The sequence below is a fragment of the Silene latifolia genome, chromosome 4 (genome assembly GCF_048544455.1).
Source record: "Silene latifolia isolate original U9 population chromosome 4, ASM4854445v1, whole genome shotgun sequence".
In the NCBI taxonomy this organism is placed as follows: domain Eukaryota; kingdom Viridiplantae; phylum Streptophyta; class Magnoliopsida; order Caryophyllales; family Caryophyllaceae; genus Silene; species Silene latifolia.
Window position 1 is genome coordinate 94,138,368 of NC_133529.1, and position 18,829 is coordinate 94,157,196.

Consider the following 18,829-nt stretch of genomic DNA (forward strand, 5'->3'; position numbering starts at 1 on the left):
CGAGAAAGACCGTTGGTGATTAGGTTAGAGATAGCGAAAGAGCGCCCCCCCTCGAGGTCGAGACAAGAAGTATGACAAAAATAACAAAGGCAAGGAGAAAATGGAAGAGTAGAAAATAGCCTAAGTCTTTATTAGTATGTTTTGTAATAAACGACGGGGTTTTTAGAATTCTGGCCTATCATTTATTTTAGCATTTATTATTAGATGTATTATTTGGCGTATTATTAATAAATGAATAAACTGGCTATTTTAGTTGGAAACTTCAACTCGATTCCCCTTATTAATTCTTTCGAATTTCAAGTGCCAAAGCAAATGTCTTTCTATTTACATTTTATTGGATTAGAAGCAAATCGGGTTGTATCCTCTGAAGGATTGCCTACGTATTCATTGAAAATGAAATCAAACCCAGAAGGTAGTTCGAAATAGAAAATGTAAAGGAATAAATGTTCGAAGCAAGAGCTTGTAATGAACGTAGGGAATAAGCATGGTGCTTTACTTACTCTTAAAAAATGCAATTAAGTTATTCGATGATACCAAGGATAAAACAAAAAAAAATGTCAAAACGTAAGAGCGAGGTGACACGCCTATCAAGGCCGGCTGGGGCCATGTATAACGTGTCGCAGGAGCGGCACGTGGATCACGCATGGCACGTTTTGAGGTCAATCCTAAGGGTAATACCGCTTAAGTTGGTCTAAATTTGTCGAATTCGAAAACTCATTCCCGTCTAGGTCTGTATTTTTAAACGTACCCCCTGAGAGTATAGACTTGACTAGGTAAGGCCTGGCCCAATTAGGCTTGAATTTCCCTTTGAGGGTCGACTGGGAGAAGAGCTCGGACAGATTTGAGCACTAGGCCCCTTTCTTTGATATTCCGGGGTTTGACTTTCTTGTTGAATGCTCTCCTAATTCGTGCTTAATATGTTTGGACATTATGTAAGGCACATAATCTTCGTTCGTCCAAGAGGATGAGTTCTTCATACCTATCCACGTTTCATTATGCTTCTGGGATTTGACTTTTGAGTAGAATGCGCAGAGACGGGATTTCCAGCTCTACTGGTTGTACGGCTTCCATACCATATGCTAAATAGAAAGGAGTGGCCCCAGTAGGCGTCCTGACTGAGGTCCTATATTCCCATAATGCAAAGGGTATCTTGTTGGGCCAGTCACGATAGTTGTCGATCATTTTCTTGAGGATCATGATGACAATTTTGTTTGCTGCTTCCACTGCACCGTTAGTTTGAGATCGATAGGGTGAAGAGTGGTGATGATTAATTGTATACTTGGCCAGCAACTGTTCAGTTTCATCTTAAAAATGGGACCCGTTGTCACTGATTATCATATGTGGAGACCTATATCGACAGATGATATTGGTTTGTATGAACTTAGACACATGTTTGGACGTTAGAGCACTATAGGATGATGCTTTTACCCATTTTTTGAAGTAATCGATGGCCACTAAATGAAACAATGACCTCCGGTTACAGCTGGAGTGATCTTCCTTATAATGTCCATTCCCCAAGTAGAAAATAGCCAAGGAGATGTCATCGTGTATAGTAAAGATGGTGGGACGTGTTGCACGTTCCCGAGGATCAGGCAGTTGTTGCAATGTGTTACGTATTTGATGCAGTCCATTTCCATTGTCGTCCAGTAGTAGCCTAGACGCATGATTTTCTTTGCCATCATTGGTCCACTCATATGAGGATCACATTCTCCATCATGGACTCCTTCCATAACTTTCTTTTCTTTTGAATGATCAAGGCAAAGAAAAATGACGCCCTGTGGCATTCTCTTGTACAACTCCCCTTGATTTAGGACATACTCAGATGCTAGTAAACGTATTGCTCGTTGTCCCCTCTTATCCATTCCTGATGGGTATTCGCCGTTGAGCTTGTAATTCAAAATGGCTTGGTACCAAGGCTCTTATTGATTTACGTTTTCATCAGTAAGAAAGTGGACATAAGCTGGTTCGGATCGTTGCTCAATGCACAATGGCATTTCTATCATGTTGTCGGGCATGTTGATCAAGGATGCAAGTTTTGCAAAAGCATCTGCAAACTGATTTTCTTCTCGAGGTAGATGCAAATAGACGACTTGTTCGAAGAATTGAGCTACTTGATATATCCTGGCTTGATATGGCGCGAGGCTTTCACTTCGGATTTTCCAAGATCCGGTAATTTGGTTAATGATTAACGATGAGTCACCATGAACTCGGAGTCTCTTTATGCCTAAATTGACTGCTATTTGTAGACCAATGAGGCAGGCCTCATATTCTACCGCATTATTAGTCACCTCGAAGTCGAGTTTGACAGAAATGGGTGTATGCTCGCCTTCAGGAGAAATGAGCAACACTCATATACCGTATCCTCTTAGATTGGAAGCCCCATCGAAATAGACATCCCACGACCATATTGGTGTGTAGTATGTCTTCATCTGGAAATGACCATGTATCATGGATTGTGTTGCCTGTAAAGAATTCGGCTACTGCTCATCCTTTAATGACCTTCAAAGGTACATATTTGAGATCGAACTCCGAGAGCATCAAATTCCATCTTGCTAAACGCCCATTTAGGACGTGTTTTTAGAAAATGTACTTGATAGGGTCCATCTTTGAATACACCCTGACAAGATAGTTAGGCATATAATGACGTAGCTTCTTGGTTGCCCACACAAGAGCGAGGCATGTCTTTTCAAGAGGTGTATATTTATTCTCATATTCCAAGAACTTTTTGCTAAGGTAGTAGATAGATCTTTCTTCTTTCCCAACGGTTTGCGCGAGCATAGCCCCCATGGCCGTTTCTGTGACTTTGCCTATCCTTGAACTTAATGATCATGTCATTTACATATCTTTATACCTCCTTATGCATCATGTCATCCAACAGGGTAGTCGCGGTGCGTTGATATGTTGCTCCAGCATTGATTAACCCGAATGGCATAACGGTGTAGCATTAGGTACCCCATTGAGTGACGAATGTCGTTTTATTCATGTCTTCTTCAGCTATCTTGATCTGGTTGTATCATGTGTACCCATCCATGAAAGAAAGAAGCGCGTGATCTGCTGTATTATCTACTAGTATGTCGATGTGTGGCAGTGGGAAGTCGTCTTTTGGACTGGCCTTGTTCAGAACACAAACCCGGATTCGCCCATCCTTTTTTTGGTACGGGGACTATGTTAGCCACCCAGTCTGAATACTCGGAAACTTTGATGAATCCGGCTTTGAATTGTTTGTCTACTTCTTCCTTGATTTTGAGAGCCCATTCGGTTCTCATTCGGCGAAGCTTCTGCTTTACAGGCTTGAAGCCTGGTTTGACTGGGATTCGATGTTCTAAAATATCTCTGTCTATTCCTGGCATATCCTTGTAAGATCAAGCGAAGACGTCTTTGAACTCGTGAAGATTGTCGATGAATCGAGCTCTTTCAATTGGGTCTAGGGTCGTCCCTATCCTAAGTTCTTGGGGTTCTAAATCCATCCCTACGTTAATGGGTTCAGTGTTTTCTATAACTGGTGCCCCTTCCCCCTCTTCTAATATTTCTTTAATTATGTAGGGAGGTAGTTCGATTGAGTATGGGTCAGGATCATCCTCAGTATCATCATAAATAGAATTGCAATCAAGATAATACGAAGAGTAAGCAGAATCTGATTGATTCATATTAATGTTTGAAAATAGCTGAAACAGAGAGGCAATCTTCCCACTAGTCAGTGACGGCAGAGGGACAGTTGCTAGGACATTCCTCAGGTTACTGTTACTAGATGATGTTATGCTAGAAGAAACGACAAGATGAGGAGTGACAACAGGAGGAGACTCTTTGGTGACTTCTCTAGACTTAGACTCAGTTTTCGACTCCGACTCTGACTTAGACTCGAACTCGTCGTCTTCTGGTTATCATTTGAACATCTCTCCTTCTCCAGTTCTGAGTTTGAAGAGCCTTCCTTGGTTATTGGTCCATTTGATCGACTTTATCCATCCTTTATGCTGACTGGCTGGATCTGCATCTGTGATGAGCACTGCAAGGTTGAAATGGTTATCCCATAGTATCATGAAAATAATCTTATCTTGGGCTACCTTGACGAATCGATCTTCTCCAAACAAAAGGCTAACAACTTGTTCGTCGAGACAAGGTCTCGGACGAGCTTTGACAGTAGGAACCGTTTCTTGAGGAATGAAGTAGCAATCATGGAATAGTTTGATTCCAGCTAGCTTATTGCCTTTGAACATCCAAGGTTCGGGAAACACGTGAAAAGATTCATGGTCTCCTTCTTTAACGAAATACCCATTCAGTGTAAGGGTAATACGGTCGCATTTTGACCCCTTGATGTTTGCGATCATGAAATTGAGCGAGCATTTCGAAAGCCTCTACTTTTTTAGGCTTGTATCCCAATCCTAATGGTATCTTCTGGGAGTGACCCTCCTTGAAAGATGGGAAGGTACTATTCTGGATTGGGTTTAGTGGCATTCCTGGGAAGTATCCCTGAGATTTGAGAATGTGGTTGACCACTAGGTTAGAATATGGGTTGAAGTATAGAGGAGCCAATTCACTTTCTATGAGACGGATGATCTGGAATCCTCCTAGCTCGTGCACTCGGTCCGACACAACTTGATTACTGGACATTTTCTCAATAACTGCCTTAATGGGTGACGAAGTGATCGTCACTACTCGACCATCTAAAGGGATCTTGATCTTTTGGTGGAGCGTAGACGTCATAGCTTTGGAAGCATGACTCCGATCCATGGCCTGCCCAGCAGCATGTTAAAGGATGCCTTAATGTCTACTATCTGGAAGTTGACCTTTCTTTTGATTGGCCCGGTAACTATAGTGAGATTGATAAGGCCTATTACTTTACGCCGCGTCTCATCGTATGCGCGAACACCTTGATTAGTTGAGGTCCAATCTGACTCTTTTATGCCTATCTTATATGCCTTTTTAGTGGTATGACATTGACTGCGGAGCCATCATCGACTAGCGTCATGGGTACATTCTTCTTAAGACATGTGACAGTGATGTAAAATGCTAGATTGTGAGTGACGCCAAAAGGTGGCAAGTCCTAATCTGAGAAATTAACTGGGTTACTTAGCTTGATTGAGTCCTGGAGGACTAAGTTGACTACATCGTCGGGAGTAGAGGCATGTGCCACGTTGAGTTTAGGAAATGCTTGCAGTAAAGCTTGGCGGTGTGGAAATGAACAAGCCAATAGCTGTCAGACTGAAAGATCAGCCTTTGTCTTCTGTAGTTGTTTCATTAGGTGATCAGTGGCTGAATCCTCACTATTATCTATTGAAGTCGTGACATTCCCATTGGTAACTGAACTATTTGTCTATACTGGGGTGACATTTTGGTATGGGCGACCTGATCGAGTAAGATGATCTACGTCAAGATCTTCTAAGGCTTTGACTAAAGGGTATTCTTTGAGGTAAGCATCTTCGTCGTCATTCGTTCAAACCCCATTGATAATGTTAAGCTCTTTCAAGTGCAGAATCTCGGCCTCTAGATTGATAATTTGTTGAACCAAATCGTTAACTACCATGTATACTTCTTGCATTGTAGATTCATGGGATAGGGTAATGGCCATTTGCGTGGCTTCGTTTTCTTGAATTGAAGCATTAGGATTGTGTATGGACAACATGACATCTTCCAGTTTAGCGACTTGTCTACTCACGCACTTTACCCATGCAACAAAATCTGCAATAGTGGGTGCGACGGTGGAGTAGGTTTCTCCGTGGTCAACCATGTTGAACTCATCTTCGACTGGAGACATAAGGTGTGAACCATCCAAGGTGGATTCCTCATCCGAGATCACCAGAATTCCAAAAGGATTCTGAGTGTTTTTAGGCTTACGTGCGGGAGTGATAAGCAAGCGTCCGTCTTCAATAATGTCCTGAATAGCATGTTTCAACCTATAGCAGTTATCTGTGTCGTGCCCTTTACCCCTGTGATACTCACAATAAGCGTTGTTATCCTAGAACTTAGACTTCTTTTCTGGGTCAGGTGTAGGTCCTATTGGTTGGATTCTGCCCTGTGTCATCAACCTTTTAGCTCATTTGTGTATGTGTCATCAATTTCAATGAACTTCCTTGGTGTATTATTTCTTTTAGATGACTCGACGAGGTTGACATCGTCGGTTTTGCTAGTGGAACCGTAGGAACGACTTCCAGTTGATGTTGAGCCTTGATATCCGCGTCCCACAGTTTTGGACAAGAGTCGTTTGCGAATATTGTCTTCGATCCTTGTACCTAGTACTGTCAGATCTTTGAAAGATTTCATGTTTGGGTACCTCAAGTGATTTGCATAGATAGGCTTCAGATTGTCCACAAACTTCTCCACAAGAGTGGCCTCATCTGGACGCTCAACTAGTTGGGTGCTAGACTTTCTCCACCTACTTATGAAGTCGGTGAAACCTTCTTTATCATTATGGGTAAGGACTTCTAGAGTGCGCATGTTGACTTGGATTTCAGCATTATCTGTGTACTGTTTAGTAAACTCGATAGCAGTGTTATCCCAAGTAGAAATTTTCTTGTGGTCCAGAAAGTAAAACCATTGTTTTGGAATGGTGTCGAGAGATGTAGAAAAGATCCTTAGGAACATCTCTGGCTTAATGCCCTTGATGGACATGTAGTTCTTGAAAGCACGAATGTGGTTTAGAGGGTTTTCGTACCCCTTAAATTTCAGGATATCAGTCATGTTGAAGTTGGTTGGTAGTTGAGTATTCATTGCTTCATACTTTCGGCTATTTTCTCAGTAAATGTCATCCCCCTTGAGGTACATTAGTTGCTCTTCCAGATATTGAAGACGTTTTTATGCTTCAGTGAGAATAGGTGGAGGATCGTCGCGTAACGGGGTGTCAGGAATAGGATCGTCGGCAGGAGGGAGTCTAGGTTCCACCGCCATAATGCGGCCTTCGATCGTTTGGAGACGAGCATATGCGACATCTTGACTTGCTTGGAGTCGGAGTAGTACGGCCAAGACTTGATTATTACCATTATCATCGGGTGACCTTGGACCCTTCCTTGACTTTCGTTAGTTCCGACCATCTTGGACTGAGGATAAGAACCGACGGTGAATCAAGACACAATCGACCATACTGCACACTTACTTAAAGAAAACAAGGACTCGTGTAATGACTCGAAAAAGGAAGGAAGTGAGCGTCCTTTGTGTCATGTGACGAATTTTGAAAAAGTTGATTTTAAAATGTTGATGACCGGGTTTTGTCATCAATTTCCGATATCAAACACAATTTGTAAACCCAATAAAAGTAGCATTTATCGAGGTCGAACCATAAGGATGGCGGGGGTTAGATACTTGGCTTGTTTAAGTCTTTAGTTTAGTCAAACAAAGGAGGAGGTTGATTTGTTCTTAACTAATATGCAAACTAGATATGAAAATAAGCTAAGATAAAGAGTAATTTATCAAAGATGGGAAAAACTAGAGCATTTGGGTTCACTCGGGTAATAGAGCATGAAACAAGTTTAAACGAGATATGGGTGATAACAATGATCAAGGGTTTACGCCTAATTTCATAGTCACCTTAAGTTCCTTAACAAATTTTCATTCTATTAAGATAAACTCATCACGCACATAACACATCGACTTTCTAATAGCCTAAGCACCAAGATACGTCATCCAATAGCAAAGGGCACCAAGATAAGTCAAACATGTGAGGAAAAGGTTCAAACTTTTGTTCAAACATTCCGACAAACACTTCATGTGCATGAAAGTGAAGATCTACAAACCACTCAAATCTATATGTTAATAACCCAAATTCACACCCATTGACAACCCAAGATCCCCCTAAGCTCTAGATAAAACAACTCACACATTTTCATGGGTGAGAAATCACCAACAAAGTGCAACAATACACAAGCAAACATGGTAAACATGATAAAGATTACTACTTTGAATGAATATCAAACAAGTAAAACAATTAATGTAAACTAATGAAGTAAATGTAAACAAAAGATGAGAATTATACCAACTAAGAGGAAAGTAATGAACTTGGATTGATAAAGGACATGAATTTCTTCTTGTCTTCCAATTACAACCCAAAACCAAATGTAAACTAATGAAAAGAGAAGAACTTTGATAAACTAGAGACTAATTAAACTATAATTAAAGAAAGATTACAAATTTTATTGAAGAAATATTGAAAGGGGAAAATATCTAGGGTTCTAAAATATTGAGAGAAAACTAAACTAACTAGTCTAATTGGTTGTGTATCCAAATAATAATGAGAGGGTGTCTTTTATACTAGTCTAATAATCTAATAATAATAGTGATAATAACAACAACAACAACAACAACAACAACAACAACAACAATAATAATAATAATAATAATAATAAGGGTTATTTAACGAAAATACTCCAAACTATAGGTGATATTCTCAAAATAATCTGAACTTCAATAAATCTCATAATAAACCCAACTTTTAATACTCTCTTCTCAAAATGATCTCGGGTAACCGGCTACCTGATAAACAAGTCATTGCCTAATTTTATTCATTACCTTCGTTCATCTTCATCCCTTACCTTAGTTCATTTTCATCCCCTACCTTTAACAACCTCTACCATTATCCACAACACAACCCTTCAAAGCCTCAAATCACCACCGAAATCTACCACTGAAACCCTAAAATAACCACCCATCACTCTCCTCGATCTGCCACTGACCAACGCAAGTCTCATCGTCGCCATAAGCACTGCCCCTTTACTTCCCCCTTTTAACCTCATGGTTTGATACGTTTGCACCAAAACTCCATCTCCAAAGACTAGAAAACATCAAAATAATCAATCATACCAAATTTCCATCCAATAAACAACAATAAAATTAACGACAAAGGCCAACGCAAATCCAAAGATCTCGCCTTTTTCCATTTCAATTTATATCACCTATTTGTGGATCTCGTCGTTTTCAATTTTAATTTCTTTCAACTATTTAAATTAACAAACTTTGACTTTTTTCTCTATTTCTATTTAATTGTTATATGAATATATGATAGATAAAAGATTAGAAAAAAGGAGAAAAATAACCCACTTAATTTCTCTCACAGTTTGAAGTTTTTTTTCCAAAATTTTTAATATTTGGGTTAAGGAAAGAGTGATTCAAGGTGCAGTAGGATCGTGTTGCCTCAGACTTGGATTCTTTTACCATTTCTAGTTTGATGTGTTTGTTTGGTAAGTTAAGGTCAGAAATCTTCAAACTATTGATAGAGGGTGTTCCATCAAGTTTTGATAGAGGGGAAGTTGCAGTACGAATGAGGAAGATGAATTACAGTGAAAAGGACTATGAGTGGGACAACTAAATAGAATTAACCTGCTGCTTCAGGTTAGAAAAAAGACAATTCTATTAAAAGATGAGGGTGGTGATAGTTGAGTATATTGTGAGTTATATTGTAGTTTGGAGTAATTTAAGAAGAGCAGTAATAGTTTGGAGTGTTTACATTAAATAACCGTAATAATAATAATAATAATAATAATAATAATAATAATAATAATAATAATAATAATAATAATAATAATAATAATAATAATAATAATAATAATAATAATAATAATAATAATAATAATAATAATAATAATAATAATAATAATAATAATAATAATAATAATAATAATAATAATAATAATAATAATAATAATAATAATAATAATAATAATAGAAAGCTGCGCGCATTTTATAATAATAATAATAATAAGAGAGGAGAGGAGAGAGAGGCGATTTGTGCGACATCCCGTCTCCACCTTTAGGGCTACTCATCCTGCCTCCACATCCCGTCGTCTGCCACCAGGGTGGGGTTCCACCACATCACGTCGACTTTAGACCTCACGTCGCCGTCGTGCGTGGCTGTGGGAGGTGTCGTTCCTTTCGTCGTGGTTTTCGCAGGTTAGGGCTCTTTTCTGTTTTTCTGTGTGTTTGTCTTTTAGGGTTCCGGCATCCCTACTCTGTTACGTGGGTCGTCTCTCTCGGTTGTCTGAGTGGGTGTGTTGACGGTGGCCTGGTGTTTGCCGGCCATTTACCCTCGTGTTGATCGAGTTTTGCGGGTTTTCGGTGTGCGAGTTTCTGCCGTTTTGTGGTTGCTTTTGGGCTGCCGTTTTCCTTTGCCGGAGAGGGTCATTGTTCAAGTGGGGTTTTCGTCGGAAGTTGTTGTTTTTTATTTTCGTTTTTTTATATTTTTTTTATTTCTACGCTGCTGTCCTCCTGCTTTGCCGTGTTTGGGGTGGCCTGAAGTGTGGCTCCTCTCAGTTCTGACGGTGTTAGCTGGTGGTGGTGGTCTTTGCCATTTTCCATTCTTTGTTTGAGTGGGCTGTTCAGACTTGGTTGCCTTTTTCTGGGTGGTGGTGTGTAGTTGCGTGTGGGTTTGGCTGCTCATTGCGGTAGTCTGCTAGCACGTGAGTTGCTCGCTGTCGCTCGTTAGCCGCTGCTTAGTCACGGTTCTTGTTGTTTTCAACCGCGGATACAGTAGGTTAGGCATGCCACCGTGATTAGGTTGTGGTGCGTTGGTGGTCATCTGGGCTGCCCTTTTGGTTGCTAGTAGCGGGTACATTTTGAGCTCTTAGCTGCTTGTGTGTGGTGGTTTCCGCTCAGGTGGTGTGTTGGTGGCTCTATAGTTTTCTGTGCAGGTTGGTGGTGTGTTCCTTCATGCCCGAGCTTGTGCGGTACCATTGTCCTTTTTCGAGTCTTCATGCTTGTCGGGATGGTTTTGGTAAGGGTCTTACTAAGGCAGCTTGGCAGAAACATTTTCAGGACCGACATTGCCAGAATGGTGCCTTAGACCTTACGAGTCAGACTCTTACTGAGAGTTTGACTGTTTATTCCAATGCCGAGAGTGTTTTGAGACGGATGGGGCTCTGGTTGTGTGGGGTGTGTTTTATGACCCGTACCACTCGTGCTAGATGTCGACATAGTCGGGGTGATATGTCTTTGTCTCCGGAGCGTGTTGATGGCCTCTACAGTTTTCATATTTATGGTATTCCGAGACTTTTGGCTCCCTCTACTTCGGTTTCTTCTGATGATGGTGTTGAGCCTGTTCAGTGGTCTATATCTTCCCTTGATCGTTTATTGTGTTTGGGCCTCCGCACCGTCAAATCTATTCCTCCTAAGTGTCGTCTTGGGTTTGCTCGGGCTTTGAAAGGAGCTCTGCATGATGTGGCTGATTCCCCTAGTGATCTCTCCCATTTGTATTCGGTTGCTTGTTTTACCGTTGTATGCGCTTAAGACTTTCTCTCCTCGGAGTAATGTTGAGTGTAGGATGACTATTCGGCGCCCGGCGTCGGGAGGAGAGTATTGTGGCTATCCTTGCTTGGGGGTTCTGGGGGTTGCGGCATTTTGCATGAGTGTTTTGATGAGGGTCCTTCTTTGTTTCATGTGGAGGAGGATCTGGATTTGGGTGAGCATAACCTCCGTCAATGTCGGCGGAAGATTTCGGATGGTCACTATACCGCTTTGTTCGGGTGCTTTCTTCCTCTGGGGTCGCCCCCTACTCTGATGCCACTCTTGTGGCCCTGCGTGAGAAGTATCCTGTCGCCCCACCTCCTTCATTGCCTCCTTTGTCTGGGGATCATCATCCTTTGGCTGCCTCTGAGTCAGTGGTTTTGGATATGATTCGGAGTTTCCCTCGTGGTACTTCTTGTGGGAGGGATGGTTTCCGTGCCCAACACCTTATGGATTGCTTGAGTGGCGCTGCTGTGGCTATTTCTGATGAGTTGATCACTTCTATTACTAGGGTGGTTAATCTTTTTCTTGAGGGTCGGTGCCCTCTTGCTTTGGGGGAGTACATTGCCAGCGCCCCTCTCACGCCGCTTGTGAAACCAGGTGGTGGGGTCCGTCCTATTGCTGTTGGCACGGTCTGGAGACGGCTTGTCTCTAAGGTTGGTGCTTTTATGGTGGGTCCTTCTTTGTCATCTTATTTTGCTGGTTAATAGTTTGGGGTGGGTGTGTCCGGTGGAGGAGAGGCTATCTTACATGCCTTGAATCGGCTCATTGAGGCTCGGGGTGCGGAGGTGGGACTTTCCATGTTACTGGTTGATTTCCAGAATGCCTTCAACCTTGTTGATCGTACAACCATGCTTCTGGAAGTCCGCCGACGTTGCCCGGTTCTCTCCCGTTGGGTGGAGTTTTGTTATTCCGGCCCTGCCCGTCTTTTTTATGGGGAGCATTGCTTGTGGTCTTGTCAGGGAGTCCAGCAGGGTGATCCTTTGGGTCCGTTGCTTTTCGCTTTGGTTTTGCATCCCTTAGTATGCAAAATTCGGGACACTTTTGACCTCACTATGCAGGCATGGTACTTGGATGATGGTACCATTGTGGGGGATACTTTGGAGGTGGGGAAGGTCTTGGATTTGATTGTGGTGGATGGCCCCCGTTTTGGACTACACCTTAATGTCTCCAAGACGGAGGTCTTTTGGCCTGTTGAGGATCCTCAGAGTCGGCTCCCTGAGGTTTTTCCCCCCTCTATTGCTCGGCCCATGAGGGGTGTTACAGTTTTGGGTGGACCTATCAGTACTTGCCCTGGTTTTGGCAGTGAGATTGTGGTGAGGAGAGTAATTAAGACCATTGAGCTAATGGACTTGGTTGCGAGGATTGAGGACCCGCAATGTGAGTTGCTTCTACTTCGAGCTTGTACTGGTATTTCTAAGCTCTATTTCTCCTTTCGTACTTGCTCCCCTAGTGTTTTTGGGTCCGTCCATCTTCCTTTTGATGCTGCTCTTCATTCCAGCTTGGAACGTATCGTCACCGCGTCTGGCCCGGGTTTTGGGGATTGGCAGTGGCGCCTTGCTACTTTCCCTTTTCATCTTGGTGGTCTTTGTGTCTATGCGGCGGGGGATGTTTTACATTATGCTTTTATTGCTTCCGTTTGCGATCCGACGATTTGATTTGTGCTAAGCTCCTCGGACCCTCGGTATTGTAGTGCCGGCCCGCTTTTGATGATGCCGCGGGGGGTTTTACTGCGACTACAAGGCTCGGTATCTTAGGTAACCCTAGTGAAATTGCTGCCCCCAAACTTATGAAGAAATTGGCAGACATTTATTTCGCAACGGTTCTTTCTTTGTGGTCTGTTTTCTCTTTGACACCTCGCCAGCTTGCTTTGTGGCAATCACAGCAGGTTCCCACTCCTCTGATTGGTTGCGTGCGGTTCCTATCTCGGGGTTGGGTCAGACTATGAACGAGAGGACTTACCGTAGTGTGCTTGGGTATCGTCTGGGTGTTCCGTTATTCACGGTCTCTAGGCCCTGTCCAGCTTGCTCTCGGGTTTTTGATGATGATGTTTTTGGGGACCACGCTGTTTCTTGTCTGACCGTGCACCGTGGGCGTTAAACATCGGCATAACCTCGTCCGTGACACTCTTTTCGACATCTGCTATAAATCTGGTATTTCTGCGGGGAAGGAGGTTGATATCGGTTTGGTTGACGGGCATGGGGGTTCTCTTCGTCCTGCGGATTTGCTGCTTTATTCTTGGGACAGGGGGCGTGATGTGTGCGTTGACTTGACCGGGTCTTCTCCTTTGACTCAGACTGGGATGACGGATTTTGTGCCTGGTCGGGGTTGTTGCCGATCTTGCTTTCGGCGTAAGTGTGCTAAGCACGGGGATTTGTGCGTGGCGGGTTATGGTTTCCTTCCTTTCTCTTTCTCATCACTTGGGAGTTGGGTTCGCATCTTGTTGCCTTGCTCAAGCGGATCCAGAAATTCTCGGTATCTCAGGATGCGGGGGCTCGGATGGCCGCTTACATTTTTACTAGACTTAGCTTTGTTGTTGCTAAGGGTGTGGGAGCCCAGCTTGTTTCTCGGCTCCCCACCAATTTCATGTAAACTTTTGTTTTTCTATATATGATAGTTGCGCGCATCCTTATCAATAATAATAATAATAGTATTAATAATAATAATAATAATAATAATAATAATAATAATAATAATAATAATAATAATAATAATAATAATAATAATAATAATAATAATAATAATAATAATAATAATAATAATAATAATAATAATAATAAATAATAACAATAATAAATAATAACAATAATAAATAATAACAACAATAATAATAACAATAATAATAATAACAATAATAATAATAATAACAACAATAATAATAACAATAATAATAATAATAATAATAATAATAATAATAATAATAATAATAATAATAATAATAATAATAAGGGTGTGGGGGCCCAGATTGTTTCTCGGCTCCCCACCAATTTCATGTAAACTTTTATTTTTCTTTTAATGAAAGCTGCGCGCATCCCTTTATAATAAATAATAATAATAATAATAATAATAATAATAATAATAATAATAATAATAATAATAATAATAATAATAATAATAATAATAATAATAATAATAATAATAATAATAATAATAATAATAATAATAATAATAATAATAATAATAATAATAATAATAATAATAATAATAATAATAATAATAATAATAATAATAATAATAATAATAATAATAATAATAATAATAATAATAATAATAATAATAATAATAATAATAATAATAATAATAATAATAATAATAATAATAATAATAATAATAATAATAATAATAATAATAATAATAAAAGCGTCTAATAACTTATGTTACTTTTACGAAACTTTACCTATTTTGAAGGTTTGAAAATGAATATTTGATTTAGTTCCCTTTTTATTCTTTGAATATAGACTTCTTTATCATGATCTTTAATTGCTAAACCCGAAATTACTTTTAATTTTGCTCAATTTCTAAATAACTTTGATTTATTTATGATTCCTTGTCAAAATTTAATGTTATATTTTCGAGAACATGACTCCTTTAGAGTTTAAAAACGAATCTTTTAATTTTTATTTGGCTTTTGCAGAAGAAAATTTGAGTGAATTATCATTTTCATTTGGAGTACGTGTCCTCAACAATAGTGCGATCACATTATTAAAACTCATGATGAGAATACATAAAGGGATGATTCATTTTTATACGTCAACTGATCAACATTAATCGATAATGATTGGCTGACTAGAGTTTGACATTACTGTCGTTTGACAATGGTGATCAGTTGATCCCTTAAGGTCACACCTAAAGGACGATTCCCTTAATAGATAAATTAATTAATTGTATATTGATACAGATTAATTAATTCCTTAAAATTGAACAATTTACATATGTGAGTAAGAATATATATCTTATTGTAATTCGATTAAATAAGATTCATTTTAGTAATTAAAATGTTATATTACTAAAATTTTGTTTATGAAACAATTAAATTAAGAATGATCGGTTAATTATAATTACAATGTGTTTTAGATTATATTAACTTGACCCATTTTATTCACTTGTGATTATGAATTACTAGTCAATTGTTATATATAATTGAATTAATATATGTAATGATATTTAATTGTTAAATATGCATTAATATTATTAATAACATGTTACATGTTACGTGTCACACATTATTGAAAGATCATAGATCCTAATTAGACTCTCTAATTGGTAACAAATTATCTCATAATTTATCATTTTAGGGATCTATGTAACATGCATGCAAATATAAAAGCATAAAAATGAAAGTTAAGGAAAAACAAATTTCCTTACATTGAGAAATGGTAGTATTTGGGCACAACCAAGATCACCCATCTTGGTTGTTCTTGATCTTAAAATAAATGGCAAGATCCTCCATCTTCAAGTGTCCAAAATAGAACACCTCCTTTCTTAAGCACCCGAGAACTTACCCCACAACCTTACAAATATTAACTAGATATTATGTAAGATTACCCTTGATAATATGTAAATATTACTAACAATCTTAGTAACAATTTTTGTATTACTAACCACTTAGTAAATGATGGTTTTATTGATTTTTAGAGAGAAAGACCAACAAGTTTTATTCACATGCAAAAGTGAAGTAATCAAGTAGTGAAGTAGTGAATAAAAGAACAATATATTGGTCTAAATGAAGGGAAGAGGACGGGTGGAGTAGGTAGGGTGAGGGAGTGGATTTGTTTCAATTTTTGTCCAATCTTTATGTCATGCATAAAGATGTTATGACAACTTATGGAAATAAATCAAGTAAAGTGAAATGATTATGATTACAATCATCCACTATACTCCATTTACACGGTCCAATGTCCCATTTACGGGTCCATTTTGGTTCTTATATTTGTCGCACAAATACGTGTAAATTTTATTTAAACATCGTTTCATGTTTAAATGTTTCCAATTAATTTCGTCCAAATCACTCAGTAAATATACGTGTACCGCTACACATATTATTTACGTACCAATACTAATCACATTAGTCAATTAGTACTAATTTAATAATTAACTGCTTAATCATTAATTCCCGTCTCAAATAATTTATTATTTAATTATCGCATAATTAAATAATAATTTCCTCACCTCGAGTACACAACTCGATATCTCTCTAAATCAATCTAATCGACTAATCTTTTAGTCATTTTATCAAGGGACTAATTTAAATTGTATCTCATACAATTAATTAGCTTTCCTGTTGGGGCTCGTTCCTTTAGGTGTGACCGAAAGGGATCAGCTGAACACCGCCGTCTCACGACAGTAACGTCAAACCCTAATTGGCCAACCGTTACCGATATACGTTGATCAGCTGACTAGTATTGCCAATGAATATCCCATGCATATTCCTTTATGAGATTTAATAATATTATCTCGCACTATTGTGGAAGACAAATACTCCAACAATCTCCCACTTGTCCGCGACAAGTTGTCCGATGATTATAACACACAATTGTGGATAAGTCCTTATCCCAACAATATCCTGCTTGTACTCTACAAGGGTGTGTTACCGATTCTCTTGTCCGTTTTAATAACAATCTCCCACTCAATGCAAGGTGTCTTTCAGGTCGCACTTGCACATGAACATATCGTGAGTGGTTTTCTCGATCGGGAGTGTGACTACCTGACCGGAAAAATCTCCCACAGATTACTTCCGAGCGTGGCCACGCATTTGTAGTCATAACTCCTCGAGTGGCCTTGAGATATGTAAACCCAACGTGGGTGGACAATTCATGTATGCCCTATCTATCCTTTTGCACAATACAGATCACCATGACCCAATAGATGTCCTTTGGCCCCCTTTCACGGCACGACCTAGGACAAAAACCAAAGTCACTCGGAAACTGCACTTGCTCAGATAATAGTCTCCATTTTAAAGAATCGACTTATAGGAATATCATAGAAGTCCCTGCCACGACCAGGCGTCTGTAATAGATCTAAGGGACTCTATAAATGTCACTGCCCGGCAAAGTGTCCCACAGTCTGCCTATGTAACCGACTAGTCATCCTTATGACCTTATGGTGCTGAACCTACCATCAATCGTCTTACAATCTAGTCACTCCGAGACGTCACCTCATTAAGTGACTAGGGGATAATACAATGTTCATCCTATTCACTTGAATTGGGGTTCAACATTGTCTCCACAACCAATTCGGATAAACAAGGTATTCTTTCAGTCAAACTGAATAATTGAGTTCTTAAAGAGACTCAAACAATGAATGCGAACATGACTTACGTAAATATTAATACGCTATCCAATATTTACATAACGATCTTTAGCAATTAAGGTATACTCTTCAATCACATTGAGATGACATAACCATCATGTCTACCTTATGCCTACGGCTTTGGTTAGAGGATTAGCAACAGTTGCATCACTCTAATTTCCATTGCTATTTTCCTTTGTTCTATGCAATCTTTTCATCACATAGAGCCTTTCTAAGTACATGTCTAAACAAGTTTTAGACTCTGGTTCTAAAGCCAGTCAAACACTCCCACTGTTTTCACAGTCTCTCGGGGAACGATATTCGGCAAACAGAACTACTCTAGTTCCATTAAAATCTGGATATCAATTATCTCTCTTACAACATCGGATGCTGTAATGTACTTAGCTTTCGTTCATGATTTATACATATAACACTTATACATACACATCCTTTATATGACATCTTTTATGTATGACTCCTCATACATATCTGCTTTATACATGTATAACTTCTTATACATATATGTATAACTTCTTATACATATTATTCTTTATGCACATATCACTCTTATATGCTTACCATTCCTTAACGAGGCTCATAACATCTTATAAGCATAGGAATGTAATCGTGTAACCCTTTTACACGAAATTCATTAATTCCTCCAGTCAAGAGTAAATCCTCAGTGCTTCTCAAGTACTCAAGGATGCTCTTGATAATCATCTAGTGACACTCACTAGAAAATGATTGGTAATGACTTCTCATATTCTCAACATGATAAGTCCCGACGAAAGAAGCTTTTAGCATATTTAATAGATCCTGCAGCGGAAGCACAAGAGATCATATTTATTGTTCAACAACTTGAACGAGTCAAGAATTATATCACATAAGTCTCTTGACTATAATGCTAATATCCATGGAGATCTATCTCATTAGATCCGGATATTTATGATGCGCCATGCTACTCTCAAATATTCACCCGAGAATATTTCAAGTCACTAATATGTCAAACACATATTTAGACTAAGAAACATCACCTTAGCTACATTTCTAGTCACTAATATGTCAAGCACATATTTAGACTAAGAAACTCACTGTAGCTCCCACTAAACTCCATGTATCATCATGGTACCTCGACACTCGAGTAATACCATTTTGATAGACTACATGATTGAACCCAAAGTTCCAACTCTTTGACGTATATAGATCACAAAAGGGATCTTTCAAGCATGCCAGGCTTCTTAGCATTGACAAGATCAACAAAACTTCTCCGAAGGAGAAAGTTTCGTTATTCTTTTGCCGAATCTCATCCTCATGAGAGGCTATATTGCTAAGAACATAC